At 41.2% G+C, this 27,968-nt stretch overlaps 2 long non-coding RNA genes across 2 annotated transcripts; both read left to right on the top strand.

Annotated features, from left to right (window-relative positions):
- The first annotated feature begins 7,546 nt into the window (after positions 1-7,546).
- On the top strand, positions 7,547-27,162 carry LOC125282292 (uncharacterized). The gene is made up of 2 exons (XR_007189441.2): positions 7,547-7,636; positions 16,405-27,162. It is a non-coding gene; the product is annotated as an uncharacterized LOC125282292 (long non-coding RNA).
- LOC130544877 (uncharacterized) lies at positions 7,874-13,861 on the top strand. The gene is made up of 2 exons (XR_008961574.1): positions 7,874-9,419; positions 13,173-13,861. It is a non-coding gene; the product is annotated as an uncharacterized LOC130544877 (long non-coding RNA).
- Positions 27,163-27,968: the final 806 nt, after the last annotated feature.

The raw sequence follows: 27,968 nt of genomic DNA, 5'->3' as shown, positions 1-27,968 counted from the left end.
TAGTAGGCTGACAGGATCCATGATCAGCACACAATCGTTTTTCTATCTATTGACAATGAACAAGTAGAAACTGGAATAAAGCATGGAGTACCATTTATAATTGCACAAAAGAAAGTGAAATAGATATAAATGTAACAAAACATAGTGAATCTGTAAAAATTATAAAACCCTGGGGGGGGGGGATCAGGCTTAAACACGTGGTGAGAATATACCATGATTATGGATTGGAAAATGCCACATAGAAAATATATCAATTGTCCCCAAATGTATCTGTTTATCAAAATACCTATCAAAATTTTGATTTCATGTAGATATAGACAAATTTATTCTAAAATTTATATGGGAAGAGAAAAAGTTCTAGGCCTTTATTTTTCAAAATAATTTTGAAAATTAAAAATAAAGTAGAGGAATCACTTTCCCTAATGTTCAGGCTTCCTACACAGCTGAAATCATCAAGAGAGTATAGGACTAAAGGAAGGATACAAAGATCACTAGACTAGAATAGAGAACCCAGAAACTGACCTACATGGATATGTTCAATTAATTTTTGACAAACAAAAACAGTTCAATGGAGGAAGGATTGTTTTTTCAATAAACAGTGCTGGAACAATTGAGTATTCATTGGCAAAAAAAAAAAAAAAAAAAGAAAGAAAGAAAGAAAGAAAGAAAGAAAGAAAGAACCCTGACCCATATATGACCCATATATCGCACATTATACAAAAATTCACTTACACAAAATTTAACTTATACAAGGATGGGTTATGGACTTAATGTAAAATTATACAATTTTTAGAAAAGAACATAGGATAAAACATTTGGGACTTAGGACTAGTCAAAGTGTTCTTAGACTTGACACCAAAACACAATTCGTAAGAGGAAAAAACTGATAAATTAGATCTAATCAAAATTGAGAAATTTGACCTGCAAAATATCCTGTTAAAAGAAAGAAAAGACAAATTATAGACTAGAAATCTATTTGTTAAATTACATGCCCGACAAGGGCCCTATATTCAGAAGCATACGAAAATATGTTCAACATCGTTAGCTGTCAGTGAAATAAACATTAAAATCACAATGAGCTATCACAACACACCTATCAGAATAGTTAAAATGAAAAAACGGTGACAACACCAAATGCTCGTAAGGATGCGAAGAAACTGGATCACTTAAATTTTGCTGATGTGGATAGAAAGTGATAAAGCCACTCTGGAAAACTGTCTGGCAATTAAGGGAAAAAAAAACTAAACATGAAACTACCACAGAGCCCAACAGTCGTCTCCTGAGAATTTATTTCAGAGAAGTTAAAACTTTTGTTCACATATAAACCTATGTGCAAATGGCCATAGCAGCTTTATTCATAAAAGCAAGAAACTAGCAAACTTCTAGTGTCTTTCAACAGCTGAATGGTTAAACCAACTGTGTTACATTCTTATCGTACTACTTAGAAATGAAAAGGAATGAACTATAGATTCATGCAATTTGAATAAATTTCTGGAGAATGATGCTGATTAAAAAAATCTAATTCCAAAAGGTCTGTACCATATGATTACATTTGTATAACATTCTTAAAATGGCAAAACTGTAGAGATAGAGAACAGATTGGTGGTTGCCAGGGGTTAAGAAAGAGGGAGGAGGGAGGTTAATTTCAACAAACCTTTCAACAAAGGTTAATTAAAAATTTTAAAAAGAGGTCTTCTGATATGACCTCTGATGCTGAGAAAACTCAATCAATTATCATGCTATGCTTCTCCATCCAAGAATAAGAATTTTCTATGCCCACTCTTTGAGTACTTCTCTCCCACGCTTGACCTTTGCCGGAGATACTGTGATGCGGACTGTCAGCACTCACCCACACCCGTTATGATTTTACCACTGGAGTGAAAACCAACCAATTGCCAGCTGGCTGAAGGTTTTCTCTACAGGCTGGAACCTGCATAAACCTGGCTACAAGTGCTGAGCAGTCAGTTTCCCCTTTACATAATCTCTGCAGCATCCCCTAACCCTCACCCCTCACTAGGAAGTGCATCTTCTTCATCAGCTCCCCGGGAGCTCCCCAGCAGAACGAAGATCCTGGAGCAAACAGTGGTAATTGGCTTTGGTCATGCGTCCTTTATTGGCTGGCTTCCCTTCCCTTTCTCGATTTCCCACCCTCTCACTGTTTTTTTTTCTTGAAAACACCCCTCCCAATCAAACTTCTTGCATTGCAATCCTTCTATTTGGGTCTGTTTCTGAAAAACCCAAAGCAAGACACGTAACCTCGCAATTCTAGGAGTGAATGTTGGTGAGCTTGAGACGGTCTCCTGTCTCCTCTGGTTTCTGCACTTCTCATTTCTGTCCTTACCTGGTCCCTGAAACTATATGAGATCTGCCGTCCCATTCTTTTCTTCTACTTGCTTTGAATTATGAGCAATGAGTACAGTACCTGTTCTGGTTTTAATACAATTCTCACTCCTAAATATTAACTCCCTGAATTCAGTCAAGACAAATAACCTCGCAGGGTCTTTTTTCCTTTTTTCTGGGATAAATCAGGATAACAGTACTTGCCTTAATGCCATCACAAATTCGTCATGAGGATAAGATGTGAAAGTAGCTGGGAAAGAATAAAGCATGAAGAAATGTGAAGTCAGAACCTTTGTACCTTTGTTTTCACAGGAAGAATTCTCTCTGAAATCCCACTGCCCTGGTATGACTGGCCTCGGGAAAGAGAGAGGTTCTGAGTCATCCATTTAACCTGCTCCTGCGAGGCTTTCTCTGCCTGCCACCAGCCCCAAATGGCTTTTGTTAGCAGTGTCAGTGTGGTTGTGTTCTGTCTTGTTAAGAACATCAAGATATCCAATTCCCTTTTCACAAATCCTGCTTCCATGTCATTTCAGGTTCAGCCTCAGCTAGCAAAGAGCTTCTGTTCTGTACAAAGCAGTTGTCTATGCTCTTTGTTGTTTTGTGTGACTTTCTAACAAAGCCATCTGAGTTTTATGATTTTTCTCCTCCCCACAGTCATAACGGGAATATGCTATTTTCCCTCTTCTTTACATGCAAAGAGAAGATGTTGCCCAAAGCAGAGAAGACTTCTCCGATATTCATTTTTCCCGAAGCTTTCCCCCTGCTGTGGCTTTAACGTAGAGATGATGAAGCTAAATCTCCCATGTAATCTGGGTTGTAAATAACTGTGACAAAGGTCTCTTTCATACACCTGCCTGATATGGTGCAGATCTCTTGAAATGAGGGAAAGCTTAAGAATCAAGAAATGAGACATGTTTGGTGGGTCAGGTTCTAAGAAGGGAGGCCTCCAAAGCCTTCTCCCGATTCCAAATTCTCTGTTTCTACATTCTCTTAGAGTCAGTAGTAGCTATCATACCAAAGAAGCTTTTACATTATACTCTTATTTTATAGCTGTGTGGCCTTCAACAAGAGATTGAACCTTGTGAGCCTTTCTCCGAGAAATGGGGCCAGTAATGATGGTACCTACCTCTTAGACCACATGTTTGGCTCCTGGCACATAGTAGGCTTTCAGCAAATGTTCACTGCTGTTATCATGATCGGCACCGTCAGCAGCATTAATACTATTTTTTCAAAAGTAGGCCTATGATCATTTAGGATATTCTTCTTAGAAGATGTATAGCTGTTGACTAATACTCTTTCTTTCTTTAAATGGCAGATTATCCATTTGCTTCCAGGGGCATAGAAGTGCTGGCTCACTTGAGAATCTATCCCGCTCCATAGAAAGGCGAAATTTTTATGAGTATCCTGAGAACCACCAGTTCTTTCCCCGTAATGCTTGGCACTAACAATGACAAGAGAAGCTGTCTGCCTGTGTTGCACTAATATCATCTTTACTTCAGCTTCTTAAGGTTTTTGTGCTCAGTACCATCAGGTGCGTAATAAAACAGACATAGATGGTAAATAAACTAATTACTTGTCTGTTTTCAGGCAAGTACCTTTTAAATATATAACTGACTTTATTTCTTTCTTTAGAGGTAGTTTAAGGTTAATGGGAAATTTCAGCAGAAAGTAGAGAGTTCCCGTATACTTGTCTAGAGTTAAAATCAATGAGATAATAGAGCAATAGTTATGAGCTACCTACAACTAAGATCCATATGGCTAAGAAAAGTACATTCTCTTATAAAACAGTTCACCGGGCAAGTTTTTAGGGGAGTAGTCCAGCCAAAGGAAATAATATGCAATGGCAAAGAAGTGAAAGCAAGTATGGTAGAGTCTCATATTAAAGAGCAATTTTGCTAAAGGATAGGATACAAAGATAATATAAATAAGAGAAGGTGCTTGAGAAGAGGGCCAAGAGAGAACCCAAAAGATACTAAAAAGTGTAAAGATGTTATCTTACAGGTAACAGGAACCACTAAGGAATTTTGTACAGCAAAACAACGTGATCAGATGTGTGGGGCCAAGGGCAGGCTGCCCCAAGGTGAGCCATTTCAGCATGAAGATTATTTTTGAGTTAAAAGTAATCAAAACCCAGCAGATCCAGGAAAAGCTCTTTACCTTCCCCTCAACTGCCTAAAAAGAATTTAGATAGAGAACCTGCCCCAGGAAGAGAGCGCTCACCGTAGATAGCTACATTACAATATGACCTGCGTGTGGTAGACAGGGAACCTAGCAAGGGCTGTTCGATCACAGTCCTCTCTGTCCATTGTTTCTGAGTGGCCTAACAAACATTTGCTTACCAAACATTTACTCTTTTTCATTTTCTGTGAATTGCATTCCTTCTCTTTGAACTCCCAGACTTCTTACCCCCTTCTCCTTAGTTCAGGATGGCATTTATACCTCGTGTTGCCTATGTTTGGAATTTCACGTCTGGGTGGTTTCCCCATACATATGAAATTAAATATAATTTTCACCTGTTAATCTCTGTCTTGTCAATTTGATTCTTAATCCTCTAGAAGGACCTCCAAGAGCGGAAGTCCAGCTAGAAGGACCTTGAAGGGCAGAGGAAAGTCTTCCTTCCCAACATGTGCTAAGGTCTTCTGACAGTAATATGTTGGATGAATTAAGGAACGTCAAGGCTAGGTGGGTGGAAACTAATGAATCTGTTGAAATAATTAAAAGGAGGTCATTCAAATGAGAACTCAAGTGGTGATAATAGAATGAGGGAAAAGATGAGTCATACTTCAAAAGCGTTAAAGTGATGAAATTAATAGACCATCTTGGGCAATTCTAAGTAAGGATTGAGAGAGGAAGAAATATCAAATGACTCCCCCTTTCTGACTTGGGAAATTAAATTAATAGTAATGTCATTTTCTGACACAGAATGTGTCAGAAGAGAAGGACATCAGAAAAGAGTTGAGTTTAATTGTATGTTAAGTTTGGGACATTCAAGTAAAACTATCTAGTAGCATGTAAGATGTCTTTGGACATCTTTGGAGCCCAGAAAAAGATATTTGAGCTGGAGATAAGATTGGGGTCATTAGTTAATTGATAAGCTCTCCTAGAGTGTATGCATTGAGAAGAAAGGGGGGGTCTAGGATCAAACCCTGAATAATACCACTACTTCTGGAGCAGGCAGAGGAAGCAGCTCTAGTGGAAAAAGAACCAGGTAGGGGTGATGTCATGGAAGCCAATAGAGAGAAAAAGTTTAAGAAGGAGGAACGAATCAACGAGGCTCTGTAAAACAGGCTTCTAATGTATTCAGTTACTGGAAGGTAACTAGAAGGTAACCTCAGCAAGGGGAATTTGCAATAGACTGAGGTGTGAAATGTAAGTCAGTCTTATTCATTTCTGAATCCCTAGTTCTTAGCATGATGATTGGTTCTCCTCATTGTCTTGTAAATATTTCCTGAATCATTGCATGACATATCTTTTTCTAGGTCACATAACAGCAGAGAATTGTTGTTCTTTCTTCTCAGCTGTACTTAAAATTTAGTGGTCCCCTCTCTCTGATCTGAACGCTTATCTGACAGACTAACACAACCACACCAGCTCCCTACATGCCGTGCTCCTGCTCCGTTCTTCTTCTTTTTTTTTTTTTATTTTTTAAAGATTTTATTTATTTATTTGACAGAGATAGAGACAGCCAGCAAGAGAGGGAACACAAGCAGGGGGAGTGGGAGAGGAAGAAGCAGGCTCATAGCTGAAGAACCTGATGTGGGGCTCGATCCCACAACGCCGGGATCACGCCCTGAGCCGAAGGCAGGTGCTTAACCGCTGTGCCACCCAGGCACCCCTGCTCCATTATTCTTGCCAGTATTTTACAGCAAACTCTTGTTCTTTGCGAAATAGCTGAGCATAAATTTTAACTACTTTAAAAAGTTTAACTGTGAAAAAGTAACGTAAAACTTGCCATCTTAACCAATTTTAACCATCTAGTTCCCTATTGTACTATTCCCTATTAGACTATTAAGTATATTCACATTGTTGTGCACTGGGTCTTCTGGACTTTTTCATCTTGCAAATCTGAAACTCTACCCACTGAGTAGAAACTGCCTCTATCTCCCTCCCTCCAGCTGCCTTCTCTATTTTATACTCTGTTTCTATGAATTTGGCTACTTTAAATACCTCCATTAGTGGAGTCATACAATATTTGTCTTTTTGTGCTGGCTTATTGTCCTCAAGATTCATCCCTGTGTACCATATAAAATGGACCTTTTTTTTTTTTTAATGGTTTCAGTGTTTTTCTTACAAAAGTTCTAAGAATCTAGCAACACACGTAAGTCATACAATTTCCAGTGAAGTAGGACTCATGAAGGTTGGTCCATCCATTCTGTGGATATCCTTAACATGGAAGAGAGCGTTCTTCTTACTAGAAATCATTCAGGGATAGGGACCCCACTAATTTTGAGGGCGCCTCTTGCACTTTTCAATAAACCTCACCATTAAAAGCTACAATACTCTACTTTCTGTCCTAATCTGGGGATGCCTTTATAGAAATCCTAGAATTTGACAGGCATAAAGGAACTATCTAATGCCAGTTTAGAACACTTTTTTTTCCCCTAAAACCTTGGAACATTCTTCAAGTCACCTCTGTCTTTCTGGTAACTAGCCATTCTATTCCTTGTATCATTAAACTGTGGTTACTTATTAATCACCCCCCATGAAGTGGCTGCAGCAAGAGCACACGTAGGTGAAGCTTTCTGGTTTGGAAAAATGAAAAGAGGGAGAAGTATAAAAGAGGAAGGTTAGGATCCATCCCCCCAGACCAAAAACAAAGGAAAAGCAGTCTGGCATCTCAGCTGCTGCCTCCCACACTACTAGATTCTACTATAATTAAGCTCTCAGCTTCCAACTTAGTGTGACTGTCGTCTCCAGCAGCATTTCAGATATAGAAAGCCTAACACACATTTCCACGTATTTTTATTTATAGCTTCGTCGACAGAAAGTTTGAAAATGAAAATTTGAAATGTCTCACTTTCTACATAAAGAGAAGGTGGGGATAATCCAGTCACTGTGCTTATATCTACACTTCTCGATTCTGCCACACATGGTAGATTCCAGTAAGAACTGGGTTAATCTGAGCTGATGTTGTTTTTCCTTTTGGCCTGGTACAAAAGTCTAAACTGCCGAGGGCAAACATGTTTAGTTATTTTTACTAGGGTTGAGCAAATAAGCACTAAATCTTACCTTAAAACGTGAGCTGTTAAGGAACAGAACATTTTAGGAAGTTCCAAAAGGTGTTGTTTTCAACCTGGTAAGTTTTCACTTGTTCTGTTGTCTACTAGCTAACTCTAATCTAAAAATATATATATTTAAAAAAAAATATATATATATATGCTTTAAGAAAGAAAAAAATATATATATATTTATATATATATTTATATATATATAAGAAAGAAAAATATATATATATTCTTTCTTTAAGAAAGAAAAATATATATATATATATATATATATATATATATATATATATGCTTTAAGAAAGATTTTATCAGCTCTCCATACAGGGTATAAGTGGGGGGGGGGGGGAAATCCATGATTGTTCTGTGTACAGAGTTACTGAAAATATCTTTCTAAGTTTTTGCCAGGCAAGTATTCTTTCCACCATGGAACACAAGCAGGATATATGTATCATGATCTTATTACTAAGATTTAAGATTTCCTTTTTGGGAAGACCCATACGTGCACATTGAGATTAACAGAAATTCCTTTATATGGAAGATGCTAACAGTTGAATTTTACGCTCCAGTCTACTCAGATATAACTGTTCACTCTTGGATGCCCCTCGTAATGCTCCTGAGCCAGGAGTCCGGGGTTCGGTTACGAAGCATGGCCCTGTGAAGCACGATTCTCCCCTAGGATGGATTTGACCCCCTGTGCCCCCAGGTGCTCCACAGTTTTGAGTTACATCCTCCCAGCCTCTCGACTTATATGTGAGGCACAGCCATACAAAAATCATAATTCTTGGCACTTTTATAGGAAACACAATTACAAGATAGGTTCTCATGCGTCACCCTAACACAACAATCTGAGATAATCAGGTGCAGAAACACAGCCACATTTTAAAGATAAGGAAACTAAGCGTAAAGCCATGACCTAAAGACCAAGAGGTGAGCAGAGTGGAGGCCAGATCGTAGGTTTTCTGACTGTCCGTTGTGGGTTTTGCCTTCTGGTTATCTGTGTAGGCCCCATAGGGAAAGGCACATTGTTCTTAATACCCCATCTTCCTTTCAGTTCTCTTTCTTTCTGTCCCCTCATCCTTGTCTTCCCCTCATCCAGTCGGCTGTGGCTCTCCAGAAGTTTCCTCTGCCTCATAATAGCCAGTTCACATTTACTCTGTGTAGTCACTTCCTACAGCTTCCGGAGCTTCTGGGTTTCCTGAGCTCCAGAAACCTCTTGTTCTCTCAATGCTCTGCTAGGCTCTCGGAGCCACGTCACATAATAGTTGAGGGCAGTGATTCTCAAACAGGGTGATTTTTGGCCCACAGGGGAGCGTTACCAGTGTCCGGAGATATTGGAGATATTTTTATGCTACTGGCATCTAACTGGTAGAGACCAAGTGCTGCTAGACATCCTACAAGGCACAGGACAGCCCCCAAGACAAAGAATTACTGAGCCAAATGTTAATAGTGCCCCAAATGCCAAGGCTGCAAAGCCGTGGCTTAGAGCAATAACACATCCCATCCCACAATGTCTATTACAAGCATTTACCCAAAAGAACCAGCCAATGTCAAGCCTTTTTATCACCATGGTGGTGGGAGAAAATAATAGGTTTCAGCAGAGGAGGTGGGGGTGGTGGAAGGGTATGGCGGTGTTTTCAGTCAGGTCATGGAACCAATAACCTATTCGGACTGTGTTTACTGATTACTCTGAATACCATAAGGCCACATTAAGCTTGCAGGTTTGCTCCATGGCAACAGAGCAGAACCATGCCGTGAAGGGAAAGAAGTAAAGCCAATGAGCCCAGAGGTCTCTGTCTCAGAGACACTGAAGGTTTGTTATGAGTATGCCCCACGCTGGGACTTCCGCTTCTGAAGGTGAGCTCTTCTCAAATGTGTCCCCAGGAACCACGTGAGATGATTATGTGATGGGCAATAGCCTTAAGCCTTGAGGATTAAAAGATAAAAAATGTTGTTAATGTGGTATCCCATGGTGAGGAACACATTGCAGAAGTAAAAATGTGAGTGTGAGATCCACACTCCGCCCTCACTGACCTATCAGAGCCATTGGTCATCTAATTCCATTCCATCTGTAGAATAAGACATTTTAAAAAAATTCATTCTGGGACGTGTGCCATGCACGTTTCTAACCAACTGTGCAAAATTCCATCTCATCTCAAGGACAAAGAACAATTTGCTCTCGGCTACAGCTTCCTTCCGTCCTTCTCTGACAGACGTCCTTCTCTGACGGACATCCTTTCGTCCATTCTCCTCACGTGGAACTAGCTCAAAGGACAGAGATGTCCTTTGACCCCGCTGTCCCCCACTTTCATGTTCATGACACAGATTTACAACATTTGAGTGAGTGATCGTCATTTAATTCTAAGACATGTTTTGAAAGAACATTTTCCTTCAACATTTTACTTTCCAAGTCTGATTCTCTCTATCCCAAGAATTTCTCCCTTCCCATTTGGCCGAATCCAGGGCCCCCTCTTTGTTATCTGTTTTCTGGACCCCAGTTTGACATTTGACATCTTTTCTGTGCTCTCTGCTTGACCACTTTCCAGCCTCGGCTGCAGATGCCCTCAATTTTTCTCTTATTGTTTCTTTGTGTTACCAGAACATTACATACACTTACATCACGTCCTCTCCTTCCGCGTGTGCTGTAGTTTTGGAACCAAAGGAGGACATAAGTTCTAGTTGCCACTACATGTGGAAAACTGCATTTATTTTGAACTCTCTTCCCAGTTAATGGTAACCCACCAGTTACAGGCTAATGTTTCTCCTTTCCACAATCAATTTTGAGAAAAACTACATGCAGGGTGTGTGTGTGTGTGTGTGTGTGTGTGTGTGTGTGTGTGTGTCACTATGAGAGAATGAGAAAAAGTAGGAAATTATTTTTAGGTATTTAAAGGTGATAGAAGTTCTTTTTCTTAAATAAGATTCTGTCTGTGGGGCGCCTGGGTGGCTCAGTCAGTTCAATGTCCGACTCTCGGTTGATTTTGGCTCAGGTCATGATCTCGAAGTCGTGAGATCAATCCCCACGTCCAGCTCCACACTCAGCGCAGAGACTGCTTGAGACTCTCTCTCTCCCTCTGCCCCTCCCCCCCTTGAAAAATAATAAATAAAATAAAAATAAATAAGATGCTGTCTGTGACACTGGGTAGTGTAGCACATGGAACATTACACAATTCCCGCTTATTCCTCCATCTCAAGATTCGAAGTACAAGGATCATGCTAAGAACAGAGGGATTCGGGGCTGCATTAGCTTCAGTTCTCTACCGGAGTCTCTCCCATGGTTGACCCTTATTTTTCCTTCGGCAAGGACACATTTTCGTTTTGCTTAGAAAATCCTTTGCTGTTGCTAGTGGTTGGTATTTCAAAGAAGGATGGAATGAAGGAAATGGAAAGTACTATGTGATAGAACATTTTCCTTGATTTTTTTGCCTCAAAGTAGAAGAATGGGGGGTCATTTAGGATGAGAAAAATATGTGTTTTGACCTCCTTGAAGCAAACACTGTAGTATTTTGCCTTCCCACAGAGCCTACTTAAATTTCTATAACCAGTGAGTGTCAGGAAAGTATTATTATCTGACTGTTTCTGTCCTGAAAGTCTAATAAAAATACTCAGATAAGAATTTCATCTCAAAATGCTCATGTTTCCCTTTATAATAAATAACTGTTTAGAGAGTTAAATGAATCCACTCCGTGAAAGGGTACATATGGCTTTAAACCTTTCGATGTGCTGCTCCCTAGTGAGCATTTGTTTAAAAGACAGCTCTGCCTGAACCCTACCACAGGCATGGGCAGGGTGACCACCTGCGGGGCCAGATAGAGGGTGGTGGTGGCCGTGGTGGCAGTGGTGGTGGTGGTGGCCATGTGCAGTGGGGATCAGGAGAGACCAGAAACCCACCAAGCGGCCTGAGACAGAAGATCAGAGACACGAAATCCGGGGAGCAAAACTGGGCGTTCAATGACTACTCCTAGAGGCATCTCCTGGTTAATAGATTCTGCAGACTAAGCCAGGCCCAGGCCTAAGCCAGAGCAAGTCCACGGATGACCTAGGCACTCTCTTTTGCAAACCGGGGACTGATGGGAGAAACTGAGAGGCAGTGAGCAAGAAGTTGGTTTCCACTTGGTGGTAAAATAAACAAACAACTCCCACCCCTCGCCCCGAGATTCATGGAGACAGTCAGAATCCCCTCTGGAACAGCTAGCTGGGAATTCAGAAATACTCCAACTACCCCACATTACCTTCTCTTTGTAAGTGGCATCTCCTCACCTTTTAGTCTTTAGAATTACACTACCTACACAAAAGAATTATTGCAGTAAAGATGGAATTTGTGCCATGTTGGGCAAGGGTTGGGTTTGGGCCCCGCGGTTAGCAGGCCCAACGTTGGCACTCTGCCGAACGTGAGTTGTGGGCAAGCTGAACCACAGCTTACAAAGGATGAGAAGTTTGGAAATTTGACCGGCCCAGTAAATACTAAATCTTTTGTTTTAGCATTCTACTGTCCCTTTCTTGGGTGTGGAATATAGGATTAACTTCCTCAAAAATATAAAAAGGTAAAATGCATTTTAGAGGGCAACCGCATTCCCTTTTGACATTTATTATTATTATTAATTATTATTATTATTATTATTAGAAACATACTAGCTATTGTTTTTGAATACCTACTACACCTTTTTTAAAAGTTTATTTATTTTTTAAATGACCTCTAATACCCAACATGTAGCTCAAACATCAAGAGTCTCCTGTCCTTCCGACTGAGCCAGCCAGGTGCCCCTACTGTGTCTTTCTTTAGTCTCAATAATAACTAACCCTGGGTACAAATTTAGTTGTCCAAGAGATTGCTGCTAAGAGAGTTGCCCATGATTCGGAAACTGGTACATGGCAGTACCAAGAATTAAATGTTTTGTCTGATAGTAAAGACACTATGCTCCAGTTGCTTGCTTACCTGCTTGCTTTTTAACAATCATTTCCTTTCAAGACATCCTGAATTCTGTTGCTCTTTGGAAGATAATTAGTGAAGTGGATGAATTAATCCAACCAAAGCTAGCCCTCCTCTTCTCCTGAGTAACATAGGCACTTGTTACCATGGCTTTTTGTGATGATGTCCGACCCAAGGAGGTGATTGGACATTTCCAACCAGCCATAAAAGGAAACTGAAACTATGACAAAATAATAGAAGGAATTCTGGGCAGATAAAATCTTACAATTCCTCTGAAAATAAACCAAAACTTGTTTGGACAAGTAGACCTTTCTTCTTACCTTCTCTTACTGAACCCACTGTACTAGGTTGAATAGTTGCCCCCACAATTCATGTCCATCTGGGACCTCAGAATGCGTCCTTACTTGGAAATAAGGCAATAAAGAGAAGTAATTAGTTAAGAGGAGGTCATCCTGGATTAGAGTGAGCCCTAGGTCCAGTGACCAGAATCTCTCTAAGAGAAGGGAGAAGGAGGGTCATGTGGGTGGCTCAGTCAGTTAAGCATCCCACTCTTGATTCTGGTAAGTCCTGGTCTCAGGGTCCTGAGCTTGAGCCCCTAGGAGCCCTGCACTGGCTCCTCTCTGAGCATGAAGCCTCTTTAAGATTCTCTCTCTCCCTCTCCCTCTGCCCCTCCCCACCAGCTCACAGGTGCTTGTGCATGCATGCTCTCTGTCTCTCTCTCCCTCCCAAAAGAAAAAAAAGAGACCGAGAAGGGAGAAGGAGAGGGAGATTCAGACATGGAAACATAGAGGAGACATAAAGAACAGAAACTGGAGTGATGCAGCTACCCACCAGACACGCAGAAGAAAGAAGAAAATTTTCCTCCCCCATGTCCTTCAGAGGGAGCACAACCCTGCCAGCATCTTGACTTTGGACTTCTGGCTTCCAGAACGGGAAAGAATAAATTTCTGCTGTTCTAAGCCACCCATGTTGTGGCACTTTGTTATGGCAGCCTTAAGAAATGAATACACCCATGGTCACTAATTGATGTATCCATGTAGTTATCTCCTTGAACACTTGAAAAAAGCATAAAATCTGAAAGAATGAAATAGAAAACAGTGAAGTTTCAGTGGCTGCCAAAAACACAGGAGCGAGACATCCCAAGTGGCTGGAGGACCAATATGGCGATCTAGGAGCTGAAGAGGAAGACAAGCTGGAGATGATGGGTCCAAAATATGAGATGGAGGTGGGACCGCCGCTGCTCACTTCCGTCTAAGGGTCCAGGTTGATGATAGTCGGCCATGCCGATGTCCTAAAAATCATTTAGGAAAATTAGCTTGCTTATTTTATGTAAATAAAGCCAATTTTCCCAATAAAAACATTGAACAAACTTTGTGATATGCTAAGTCAAAACACACATTTTTAGATAAATGAGTGATTTTGCAAAATAAATAAACTTCAAACACTGATATTCACATGAAGGCCTTCCTAAAGTCAACAGTCAATGTACGTTTATATTCGTTCTAGCCAGAAAACTCTTTCAAAATGGTATTTGTACAAACAGTTCTTTGCTTAAGGTTTCATAAAACCCTCAGTGAATACTTTTCGGGGCTCTTTAGAAAAACAAAGTTAGAGCTAAAGTTGATTGCTTTCTCAGAATAAGCAAGCAGGAGTCTTGGATGGAGTGTGGAAATCCCTTCTAGTCCCATTCATTATTAAGGGGAAAAAACAAAAAGACTTCATAGTTTAATACAAGGAGCCTTGTGCCGAGAGTCAGGAGACTGCATCTGAATTCTAGCCCAGGCTCTGACATTGATTTGCCATATGACTTCAAGGCAAATGCGTCATCTCCCCATATCCCGAGTTTCAAATTAACTTTTTTGCTGTGCAACATTGGACAAGTTGTAACAATGCTCTACCTCGGTTTTCTCATCTATTAAATAGGGATGACATATTCTTGCAGAGTTGCCGTGAGGATAAAATGAGTTCGTATGTATAAAGCACTAACAACAATGCCTGGCACCGAATATCTAATATTAGTAATCACAGTATTACATGGCTTGTCTCTCTTCTAAACCTTAAGTTTCTTGAGGATAGGAATCATATCTTATTCATCTTGGTATCTCTTGAAACACCTAGAAATGTATCTTGCACATAGTAGCTGCTCAATAAACATTTGCTGAACTGAATTTAAACTTCAAGGACAAAGACTATATATTATCTAGCTTGTTGAGATTGAATTAATTAATTCTTTTTTTTAATCCAGTTATCTGGGAAAAGGAAAGAGAGCATCTTTTGGGAAAACATCTGTGAGCAAAGCATTCCCATGAGAAAGTTTCTATCAGGTTGGAAAACTACTTGAACAAATCTTCTCCTAGTGACGGCAGAAGACTTTAGCTCTTTCTAGGCGCCAGTCTCTGCTCTCTTAGAACAGCCTGGAACATACTCACTGTCTGGAAGAGCCTAGTTTCTCTCTTGAACCCCTTGTCTTCTTTCTACTTTCCCCTTCCCAGCCCCACGCCTCAACCCAGCCTTTATCCCATTCTGCTGGTGGCCTCCTTCTCCCAGGAGAACTAATAGTAAATTCTTTATTGCTTTGGCTTGTTGCTTTTAGCTCTGGAAACAGTTTGCATTCAGGCAGTAATAATATTTCATGTATAAATATTATCTCTAAGAGAATAGCTAATAGCTTTTTTGTAATGCTATCTGTAATTCTGTAGCTGTTAAATTTATGTGTCAACCAGAATCTTGAAGTAAACAAAGTTTATAAATTGATTCCTGTAGAATGATGTAAGATCTTGCTAGACTCCACTACTGCTCAGATAAGAACAGCTGAATTCATCAGCTAAACCAGCAGTGAAATTAAAGTGCAATTGAACATTCTGAGCAGTCTGAGAAGTGACAAATTACAATGAAACCAAACATGTGAATGTCAGTTGCTTTGTAAAGAAGTCAGGTTACAAGTTACTCAGCCTTCCCCTCTGCCACACTTTCATGTGTTTCTTCCCAAGTTCATTTCAAGTTAGCTTTCCCATGAAAACAATTCAGATGGGAAAGAGCCTTTAACCTTCAGAGCAGAGTTCAAGAAGAATATGAATCACAGGTAGCACTGCTGACCTCTATATAGGGTCAGTAGATGGAAATGCTTCTGGAGAAGAGAACATTCACATCCACTCTGATGTCTTAGCTGTCGGGACAGTGTCATGATGAGGAAGGGATGGTAGTAGGATCCCATCCTCATACAATGGGAGTCCTAAGGAAAACTATGTGCAGTGGCCTTCTCAACACTAAGGAGTATTAAATGTTAGCAGACATCTGCATGCTTTGATAAAATTCACTTTCTCTGGAGAAGTAGCATTATGTAATGATAAATTGCATAAGGTCTGAGGACAGAACTTCATGGGTTTGAATTAAAAAAAAACTGAGTTGGGGGATACCTGGGTGGCTCAGTCAGTTGAGCATCTGCCTTGGGCTCAGGTTATGATCTCAGGGTCCTGGGATGGAGCCCTCGCTAGCCCCACCCCCACAGGGCTCCCTGAGGGGGGGGGGGTGTCTGCGTGCCCCTCTGCCCCTCCCCCCACTCATGCCCACGTGCTCTCTCTCTCTGTCTCTCTCAAATAAATAAATTCTTTAAAAAAACTGAGTTGGACAAGCTGTATCAGGTTTTGTTTTTGTTTTTGTTTTTGTTTTTGTTTTTGTTTTTGTTTTTTCTCATTTGTTAAATGGATGGTAGCTGGGAACGTTCACTGAGTTAACACAGCTGAAGGACCCAGCAGACCATAAAAGATCAAGAAGTGTTTGCCATTTTATAGAACTGTTATTATTTAGAACTATTTTATCTGGGGTAATTATTAAGATTATTCAATTTTGAAGTATTACATTATTTAGAATTATTATTCAGCTCTCTCTTAGCTCTTGCTGTCTTAATTTTAGCTCAGGAACTGCCAAGCGGCCGCCACCAATTTTACTGTCCTGAAGCGGCGTCCCGACAACCTTCTCTCTACGACGGCCCCAGCCAGGACGATTCTCATCAGCCCTAGGAAGAGGGAGCATGTCTTCTAAAAAAAAGAAAAAGAAATTAAAGGACTAAACAAGAATAAAAACAAGTATAGTCCAAACAGAAAGATAATACAGTAGTCGCTCCTTACCCCTGATTGGGCTTTTCCGAATTTCAGTGAACTGCGGTCGCAGTGGGGAAGCGGATGAGCCTCCTTCTGATGGTCGAGATGAGCCTGCCACTGCTCCCAAGCCCTCTGTCCCTCACGTCACTTCATCTCCTCATGTGGGCATTGTTGTCACCTCATGGCATCGCAAGAATAGTGAGTACAGTAAGATATTCGGAGAAAGAGAGGATCCCCATGCACATAATTTTCACTAGTATATTTATTCGTTATTGTTGTGAATCTCTTACTGTATACATGTATACATGAAGCTCTATCATAGTTGGGTATGTCTGGGGAAAAAACCTGGTCTATACAAGATTCAACGCTAGTTACATTTTCAGGCACCCGCTGGGGGTCTTGGAATGAATCCCCTGCAGATAAGGGGGGCAAACAGCACAGAACACAGCATTCTAAGTGACTTGTTATTGCTTCTAAGGGAGCTGAGGTCCCTGGGAACACTTTGGAGTCCCTGGGGGCTCTCTATTCTTGGAAGCACAATGAATTTAGGTGGTTTTCCTCTCCTCTTCTGAGCTGGGGCTTCTGTTTTCATTTACATGGACGCCTTTTGCTCAAGACCGGTTTCAGAAGGGAATTACAATTCTCCCTGACCTTTTCCTCTTTGTGCTATCTCCCCAAATTAACAAACAACTCTTTTTCATCCAACAATTTTATTGCTAATTACTATACAGTAAAATAACAGTGCTAAAAAAATTTTTTAGCAAAAAATAAAATCGGAAGCTATGAAGTTCCCACAGCTCTTCTGGAAGTCTGGGATTGACCCTGAATGCCTTTCTTGGGTGGAGCACAGACCCCACTGTCCTCCAGTTCTTTTATAAGTCTTAAAGATGGAATTTACCAAAATATCATCCATTAATAAACTTTCACCAAATCCTTCTCTGTTTGAAAACTCCTCCAAATAGGGACAAAGACGTAATTAAGGTGGACTAATTGGCTCTTCTCAAGTGAGTGACTTGTACCGCCAATGAATTCCAGGCATACGTCTCTCCTTTGGGGCCATCTCCTTGTTCCTCCACTTCTGTACATGAAAGGTCACTGGGTGGCGCCCATTTATTTCATGACTCAATTTCCATCCTTTACTCCAGTGGCTCTCAAATTTCAGTGTGTATCCCAATTTCTTGGAGGGATTATTAAAGCACAGATTACTGGTCCCTGTTCTCAGAGTTTCATAGTCAATGGGGTCTGGGATTGTGATAGGGCCCGAGAAGTTGCATTTCCAACCAGCTCCCAAGTGACGCTGATTCTTCTGGAAGCACTCTAAGAACTTTTGACTTATGTTCCTCCTCTCCTGGTTTTCCTCTTTGGTCGAATGGAGAGAGCTTTTTTGTAGAAAGAAGTCAGAATCAGAGCCATGAAATAAAGGGAAAGGAAGTGGCACGTGGAGAGAAATCTAAACAAGATTGTACAGCTCTGCGGTCCATCAGGGTCTGAAGCCAGCCTCAACACTCCATTTCCCAGCTACACATTAGAAGTTATAAGTATACTCTTGGCTAAGGTAGTGTCAGTTGGGTTTATGCCACTTGCCACAAAAAAAGGCACAGCCAACATAATCTCAGTAAAATGTATTGTTATAAAAATGTCCACTCGAGAACATTTCTCATCGCTCCTGTAGATAATCAGAGAAGTAATCTCTCCACATCCCTTAATCAGCTTTGTCAACAACAAATACCCATTACCGGCTTGACAAAGACTACATGTTTATTTATGGAACTCTGCTGGTGGCTGAAGCAGATGGAAATTCTCCCAGGTGGATATAGGCGCAGAAGGCGAAGTTGAGCATATGTTTGGCAAGCCTGGAACCATTCATCCATTTATTTAATAAATATTTGTTAAATCCCAATTCTGGGCTCCTTACTATGCCAAGTGCTGGAATGAAACAGTGAAAAAGCCCTGTTCACGCCTGTCACTCCTCAAATTGCGGTGACAGAAACAGTCAGTGACAACAGGATTAGATCATTGTTCTATGGGCATCGCACTGTACCATCGGCTCCGGAGTGAACAAACAGGGCCAGCCGAGCATCAGGCATGCGCTCTGTAGACCCCCGCTCTGAGTCAAGTTTTGGGCAATGGTATGATGCAGTGAACAGGGGGCTGATAGATTTTAGTGCTTCAGGGACAAGGCTTCGGGCTTTAGATAGACTTGCATTTGAGGCACTGCCCCACTATCTTCTAGTCTAGTTGTGACATTGAGCAATGACTTCCTAAGCCTCAGTGTCTCTTATTTATAAATTGGCCTATTCAATAGTACCTATTTTAGGTCATATTGCAGTAAGAATTACAGTCTAATAACAAACATATAATAAATATTCTTTCAATATTTGCCAAAGAAAATCCCCCCAAATTACATAATTTTAAGAAAAACAGTGAAGGAAACACCCATCTTCTGCTGGAAAACTACTCACAGATCAAATGTGAAACCTGAAGTTCTAAGGACCAATGTGACACTAAAATTAAAGGAGGAATTTTTGAGTGATCAAATGGCTTCAGATCTGAAACTCTAAAGGACATCCTTAGGAATCAATACTGATGCCATAAAATTTATTGAAAAATGTAAGAAATGGCATGATATCTGTTTTTGAAATGGAAAAATAATGCAACTAAAAAAAGGAGTTGTTAGAAAACTAAGTTCTCTGTGGTCTTCAATAATGGAACATGGGAAAAATGTCCCTGCAAGATGATGCCCAATCTGTTATAGCGGAAGGAGGGAAAATAAAAAGGCAAAACGTCAGATTTTAGACTTAGGCTTGACCAAGGACTAGCTCCGCCACTTTCTAGCTGTGCAAATTCAATTCTGGGCTCAAGAATCGTGATAAATTCTGCCATCATAACATTGACAACACAGGTTTGTGGAGAACGAAGAGAGAAAATGTGTGAGAAAAGTGCCTACAGTAACGTTTTGCATCTAAGAGGCACTTGGCCGATGGAAGCCATAGAAATCGGTGAGAGAGAGAGAGGAATGCTTTTGTGCCTTCTCCACAGGTCAAGCCACACTCTCTACTGTTGGCTGGACCCTTCCCACTGTATCACATTTTCATCTTTTGCAGAACAGAAGGAAATACTACTATTAGCAAAAGGGTTGCTGGACCTTAGGTCACAATTCTGAGGCACAAAGCCTACTGGGAGCATAACTGCGAGGTGACACAGAATTTCAGCCACTGTAGATGGCAATTTCTGTCCCTGCTCTGGCCCCAGCCCAGGAGTTCTACTGAGCTGTTTGGAAGCTACCCTGACTGCGACCCAGCAGGAAAGGATGGTTTCTGAAAACTGGTTTCCCAAATTCTGTGTACCTACACCCTTCTTGCCGTGAATAGACTCTGGCAGGAACAAGTAAGTGGTCTGTAGAGATTAGGCCCTCCTGAAAACTCCTCAAATTATTCAATCTGAAAAAAAAAATTTTTTTACCTGTCTGGGGATAGGATTATAAATCCATAGGAAGTTCTTCTCTCTTCCATTATCACGGAAAGAGACGATGAGCTCAGAATTCATGGACCAGTCATAGTTTTGTGGGTTTTTTTTTGTTTTTTTTTTATGTTGTGCTTTTGAAAAGAGATGCTTTTAAGAGTAAAAAATACATTGATCCAATGGAAGTGTGTTAAAATGGATAAATGGAATAATGGTATTTATATTCTGTACATGCTTCCATATATTTTATGTAGTTAAATACTCATCATTGGAAAAATATTTTTAAATTAAAAGAAATCCTGCAATTACAATTAAATTAAATTTTAAAAAGTTCTGCAAGTTTGTGGTTAATCGTTAGAGCTTTAAAATATAGAATTTGCCATTATAGAATTTGTCGGGGCACCTGGGTGGCTCAGTTGGTGAAGGGCCCGACTCTTAATATGGGCTCAGGTCGTGATCTCAGAGCCCTGGGATCAACTGCATCAGGCTCCGCGCTCAGCGCAGGGCCGGCTTGTCGCTCTCCTTCCCCCTCTGCTCCTCAACCACCCTTCCCACCCCCTGCCCCCACATGACGCACTCTCTCTCTCTCTGTCTCTCAAATAAATAAAATCTTTTAAAAAAATAAATAAAATACAGAATTTGTAGAAACACATATATCTTTAGGATAAAGAACATAATGAGACTCTTTGCCCATTAGGGTCCAGTTTAGGAAACTGGAAAGCATACTAATGATTTAACAGATAGAAAGAGTATAAATTAATTATAATCAATTAAGGAATTTCTAAGTAAACGTTAGAGGATGGAAAATACAAAAAAGGAGATATTGAAGTAATGAATACAGAGAGAACTTCCAGAAGCAGGAACCACTATAAGGAAGGTGCAGTCGACGGAAGAACTTAGGAATGGAGAAGGGACCCTTGGATCTCACCAGACCTCTGCCGAGAAGACTGCCTGGCTGGTGCTGACCGCTCTGCAGAAGTAGGGGGAGCGTGGAAGGAACTGGAGAACAGAATGGAACGGTCACTGCTGCCAAGAGAGAGCAGCTGCTGCTGGGTGTGCTTTGACAGGAACAGGAATAAGAACTTTTCCTTCTCTCCTTCTACCTCACGGCATGCCCCCAGGGCCTCCTCCTCCAGGCAACCCAAACTACGTTTCCGAGGCTCTCAGCCCGGTGGTCACAAAGCTGAGGATAGAAAGCTGGGTTTGGAGCAGAGACTAGCTTCCTGAATCAGCGCAGTATCTTCTTAGCAACCTTTTCAAGGAAACTGAGGCAGTTGCAAATCACAGCAGGTGCCTCGATAGGCACCTGAAGTTTGCAAACGAAGAACAGCATTGCTGCGTCTGGAGTAAGGAAGCCCCTGTTCGTGCCGTGTTGATCTTTCCAGCCATCCATGTGCACAAATAATCATCCCATACACTTATTCATGTATTTATTTAACAAGAAGTATTTGTTGATGTCCATTTCCAGGCATTGTTCTAGGTTATAACAGCGAATAAGACAGACAAATTCCCTGTCCTCGTGGAGCTTACGTTCTAATGGGGTAGACGGACAGCAAACAAACACATAACCAATGGCCAATAGTACTAGGACCATGGTGGGGGGGGAAGGGGTTTTCAATCCACTTCCTTTTTGTAATGTGATGAACACATGGAATATTTTATAAGAATAACTACTTACTCCGGTTCACCTGGGTTGGCATGTTACATTAACTTTCTGTTTCTCATACGCCATGGTTGCAGCTGTCAGTAGCTCGTGTTAAGCATTCGGGCTGACAACACGTCCCTGATAAAAACAACAAGACCTAAGATTTGCTGCTTCCTGGAAAAAGCCAAAGACAGACACCTCAGCTCGGCCCGCTCACTGAGGTGGGTGGGCGGCGGGACACTCTCTTGGAGGATGTTTTTGTGTCCTGCACATACCCCGTGCTGTCTGACATGATCCTTTCAAAGAGATTTAGTGACGAGCTACAGGCACAGCTTACGCAGGAGAATGAAAGCCCCGGGATGTTTCAGGGACTTGTCCTTTCTTTAACGCTTCCGTGGTAAACCACTTGCTGGTAGCTTAGCATACAGTGAGTTGCCTACATAAAAATATCGTAAGACGGTTATTCTAGCTCCGTTATATTTTTACTCTGGGCAAAATAAATATTACAGATGTCTTGTTTTGCTTCTTCTAGGTGCCATGACGATTAAAATATGGAGACTATTAATCAGATCTGTGTGTGTGTGTTATGGTAACTTGTGTTAGCAAAAGTAACTAAGATTCCAGCATACATTTACTCGTCCTTAATTAATTTATACTCTATAAAACGTCTGCAGGTTATATATACTATTTAAAATGCTATAAATAGAAACTTTATTTCCAGAGGGATTAAAAAATCTCTTCTCACCATATTCCTTCCCATAGCTAACATTAAAACCCATAATCTGACTCTTCTTCGGAGAATCTGGTAACAGTGGCACTCCATTTCCCGCAGCCGCCCTTGAAGATGACCTCCAATGGGAGCATGCTGTCCCTGGGGCCCAACCTCTGGTCCCGCTCACCCCGCAGCACCCAGTTCCATCACCTTCTGGCCTCTGGAGGCATTTGAGTTTTACAGACTCTATACGCTACTGAATAGCTCAGAAGAGATATTAAACATAATTAAGAACCAAAAAGGTACAGGTAATAGGTGAGGTCCTACAGGTATCACGCAGCGTTAGGTATTAGCCCATTGCTTTCTGACTGTGTAGAGAAGAGGCTAAGGTGCAGGGGTGGAGGAGACATCTAAGGAGCTCAACACAGTAGTTACTTGCCTATGTTATGGAAATGTCAATATGTGGACAACCCATACGGCCATATTGACTGAATTTCAGACCTAGGTGCATTCTTTAGGGGAAGGTTCATGAAACTCCATGAATTTAAGGTGACTATTGAGGGAAGGATGATACAGAAGGGAAAGAAGATGTGGAGCGAACAAAGAGGATAGGAGGTCTTCAGGTCATAGAACTTGAAGGCAGAAGAAAGCATGTGTGTGTGTGTGTGTGTATGTGTTTACCAGAAAACCTACGGGAAGCCCATAAAGCTTAGAAAGAATATTGTTTCTAAGGGCCTAAGCGTGGGTGTACAAGATGTTAGATCTACAAAACATCTGAGGTTCCTCTTTTAAAATGGATAAGAGGGGGCACTTGGGTGGCTTGGTCTGCTAAGTGTCCAACTCTTGATTTTGGCTCACATCATGACCTCAGGGTCGTGAGATCGAGCCCTGTGTCAGGCTCCATGCTGGACATGTAGCCTAACTAAGATTCTCTCTCTCCCTCCCCCTCTGCCCCTTCTCCACCCCTCTCATCTTCTCTCTCTCACTCTCTCTAACAAGTAAAAATTAAAATGCAATACAATACAATACAATACAATAAAATAATAAAATGGATAAGAAAAGCAATGATTCTTTGGTCCCCCGGGCCTGAATAATGGAAGGATTAAGGTGTCACTAAGGGACAGGAACCTCTCTCTGATCCCTTATCCCACTTATCTGTCTCCTTCCGGTGGACCAAGAGGTTTTTTTTGTCTTTGTATTTCCCAGACTTAAGACAGTGCCTGCCCCATAACGCCTTCTCCCAGTCCCTTCCAGCTTCAGGTTGACTTGGGAGTCCTCCCTTTGTTCTAGTTTATCTGTCTCATCTGAAAGATCCCCAAGGGAAGAGACTACGTCTTACTGAACATTGTGCCTCATGCCTGACTCAGAGTAATATATTTGTTGAATGGAGAAATAGACGAATATCGAACAGTAAACTATCTTGGCAAATAGTTGTGGGGAAAATCTGAAATATTAAGCATTTATTTGTTCAAACTATGTTGCCGATTTATGAAATAATGGGGCAGACGTTGGCGATTGGCTTCCCAAAAGCCATTCCCAAGCCCTTCATCCTTATGGTCTCTTAGTATAGCTGCTGGAAATCTTTACGGCCTCCTTTGCTTAGAGGTAACCACGTGATACAGTCCGATCTATAAGCAGAAGTCTGCTGGGGTGGGGACCAGAATAGGTGTTGTACTCTCTGGCTGTTTTTGCTTCTTCTCCTATTTCCTTCATCCTATGTTGAACATGGATGTGATGACTGGTGTTGAAACATCTTGTAGTTATGAGAAAAAAAAAAAAAAAAAAGGACCTGAAAATCCAGAGGCCCCAGCTATGACATGTTTTAGCAACACTGACATCTTGGAGCAATTGAATTGTCACTAGCAACTATACCCCTTTGATCTCCTTTTTCATGATTAAAAAAAAGTGAAGGGTTTTTTTAAGAAGGTTTAAACCAACAGATTTCCTGTTCCTTGTAGCTAATCAGTAAATATCAGATGTTAAAGTAACCTGATTTCGGAATATAGTTTCTCTGATAAGCACATTGTGGGGATGGGGACTGTAAAGGTACTCAGGGCACCTTGGATCTGAAAGAGTGGGGCGTCAGAAACCAAAGTATATTTTCTCAGGGTTCTCTACAGTCTTCAAATGATTTCCCTCCTGGACACACACTAAGAATTACCCTGCTAGAAAATGAAAAAAAAAAAATAGACTTAAAAATTTACTTCTCCGTTGCTCCTGAATAGATCCTGAGGTCCCTAATTAAGCTCCTTTCACTGTAGAGAACATCGTTGAACTGGGTGTGATTTCCCTCCCTTTCCTGTTTCCCAGTGACCTTCGCATCTGTTCGACGGGCAACTAGTAAGTGTCACTCTGTCCAAATCCACGGTCCCTCTGTATCTTCACAATAAGACTGTCTTAGTAGTAAGTGCTTTAATACCTTGTTACAATGTTACAAAACCAATTACAGTGGTGAAAGATTAATCATTATATTTCTATCCACTAATAACTTATCTTTCAAAACTAATGAATATTGATGACCTGCGTGTTCTTGCCGCGCCTCTGCGGCAATCTGAAAGCTCCTAGATCTGAAATAGAATAAGCCAACAACTTTAAGTACTTCTCAATGTGATTCTTGAATAAGTTACAATCATTGAAAGCAGGCTTAGAGATTCTAACGTCTTTGTTTTACAAGTGAGGCGCCTGGAAGACCTAAAATGGGAGCTGTCTTTACAAGCATTCATGCTTCAAATCAACTGTATCTATTTATACAAACAGAAAGGGACAAAGATTGCTTTCCCTGCTTTACCCACCCAGGGCCCAACACAATCCCTTGCTTGCACACAGGAGATGCTTAATTAGTGTTTATTGACTAAAAAGGTGATTCCATACATTCGATTGGGGTTTGCCTCATTCGTTAGACCATAATAGGCTGGCCTTCACTGGGTCCTCTGACTGTGCCTTGATCGTGGCCATCTGCCCACCTTCTGTCTGACTGTGGTCCCACTCATGCTGGCTCAGCTTCTAGCTCCTCTAGGGAGCCACCCGTGCTGTCTCCTGTCCTCACGGCTCTCACGCTTGCTGAAAGAGCTTTAAAGACCATCAGGCTACTTCATACAATTTGGGATTTAATTATATAATCTCTTTTATTGATTCTTGTTTTCCTGAATAGCTTTGTCCCTGCCACTATCATTTCTATTCCCAGAAGGCAGCAACAATCTGCTATATTTTTATATACCAAAGCATATCATGTTTCAGAACACATAGAGGTCCTCAACCTGTCCTTGATTTATTAATTAGAACAGAAACTATCTCCAAGTTCCTTTGGCAATCCCTGCTCAACAAAACAGATGTGAAATAATTTCTGTGTCATGAAACCAACATCACAAACAAATGAAGGGAAGAGTATTCTATTAAGAATCAGAAAAGCACACACTAGCACTAGTGAAATAGAACATTTTTTAAAAAGATTATTTATTTATTTATTCGACAGAGATAGAGACAGCGAGCGAGAGAGGGAACACAAGCAGGGGGAGTGGGAGAGGAAGAAGCAGGCCCATAGCGGAAGAGCCTGATGTGGGGCTCGATCCCATAACGCCGGGATCACGCCCTGAGCCGAAGGCATCCGCTTAACCTCTGTGCCACCCAGGCGCCCCTGAAATAGAACATTTTAACATCAGCGGGAATCAGGGACACCCGGGTGGCTCAGTCGGTTAAGCGTCTACCGTGGGCTCAGGTCCCGATCCCAGGGTCCTGGGAACGAGTCCCTCATGGGCCTCCTTGCTCAATGGGGAGCCTGCTTCTCCCTCTGCCTGCTGCTCCCCCTGCTTATTCTCTCTCTTTCTGGTAAATAAATAAATAAATAACATCAAAGGGAATCAGACTGTTCAAGAACACGTGCCTTTATACCCCATATCTCCCAGAACAGACTGACATATTTCAGAAACACACACACACAAAGTTAAGAAAACAGCAGGGATAGAGGCAAGAATAACCAATAGATGAGAGCTTTCAGTAAGTCCCTAGAAGACAGAACACAGATGGGAGTTTACTGATGGACTATAGTAAAAAGAAGTCATACTCTGGGATGTTCCGCCATCTTCCAACCAGAATCTCAGAGGGGCTCAGGCTGAGAGATTGGTCAGGAGCCTGGAAACAGACAGATTTACTGAAATATAACAGAGAAGAGGTATGCCAGTTAAATTCTGTTCTCTCGTCCTCCCTCATTGTTGATGTTTGCAAGCCGTCGAGGGAGCTAAGACTTCTAGTGTGATTTTGGCACCTGCAGTAAAGTCTCCTCTCTCTGGCTTTTGGAGAAAGCATACCTGACAGCCACCTCTCCAGCTTCTCATCTAAAACTAGGCTTGCCTTTCCACAAGCTCCGCAGTGGAGCTGCTGTCTGAAAGCCAATGCTGGAAACTAATATAACAGGGGAGATGCTTTTTCCAATTTCTATCCTTCATTCCTAAATATGAGGAAACAAACCAAAGGTGACCAGATATGTGAGAAAAAAACCCAGCAGCAGAAAGAAAAAGAAAAAAGAAAGAAAAAAGAAAGAAAGAGAGATCAACAACAACGAAATCATGACAGAGGATAAAAGAGAACTCTGGTGTACAAAAAGATTTGACATCCATGAGCAGGATATGAAGAAAAAGGAGAAAGCAGAGACCAGTAAAGAGGTTGAAAATAGGAGAGAAAAAACCACAATAAAAATGATAGGAAAAATAAAGGACAGAAGTATCAAAAAATGTAAGCAAAACAATAAGCAGAAATATAACATGAGAGAAAACAGAAGAGGAATAGAGAAACCGTTTTTTGACTTAGAATCTCAGAGAGAGAGAGAGAGTGCAGAGAAAATGGGGGAAAGAATATTATCAAAAAAACAGCAGGGGGAAAAAATCCCCCAAATTGAGAAAGACTTTTTCAGCTGAGAAAGAGTTTGTTCCTGATTGCTGAGGTAGACTGAATGAAAACTCCTTGTAAATTTTAGAGCACCAATGATAAAAAAAATAATCGCGAATGTTTCCGGGAAGGAAAACATGAATGTGACCTGCTGTGCTACACGCTTAGAAAACAGCCAGTCCAGACGCGCCCGGTAGGTCAGACACTCTGGTAGGGAAGTCTCCCCTAGGGAGTCAGAGGACTTGGTCCAATATACACAATAATCATGTAGCTAGGTAAGCTATGAGAGTATGACAAAGACATATAGCTCTTTGCCCAAAAAAACTCCAAAACAAACAAACAAAAAAATCCCACAAAAAAACAAAAAAGATAATTTGAAAAACAAGAGAGAAATAAACAAAACAAAGACTTTACAAGACTTTAAGTGATGTATGATGTTTAAGGGAGAGAGTCCTCTTTTTTTTTTTTTTTTTAAGTAGGCTCCACACCCAGGTCTGAGCGCAACATGGGGCTTGAACTCAGGACCCTGAGACCAGGACCTGAGCTGAGATCAAGAGTCTGAGAAACAAACTGAGGGCTTCAGAGGGGAGGGGTGTGGGGGATTGGGATAGGCCAGTGATGGGTATTAAGGAGGGCACGTATTGCATGGAGCACTGGGTGTTATACGCAAGTAATG

This window comes from Ursus arctos, unplaced genomic scaffold (genome assembly GCF_023065955.2).
Source record: "Ursus arctos isolate Adak ecotype North America unplaced genomic scaffold, UrsArc2.0 scaffold_26, whole genome shotgun sequence".
In the NCBI taxonomy this organism is placed as follows: Eukaryota; Metazoa; Chordata; class Mammalia; order Carnivora; family Ursidae; genus Ursus; species Ursus arctos.
Note: the sequence above shows the minus strand (reverse complement) of the source record. Positions and strands in the feature narration are given on the sequence as shown.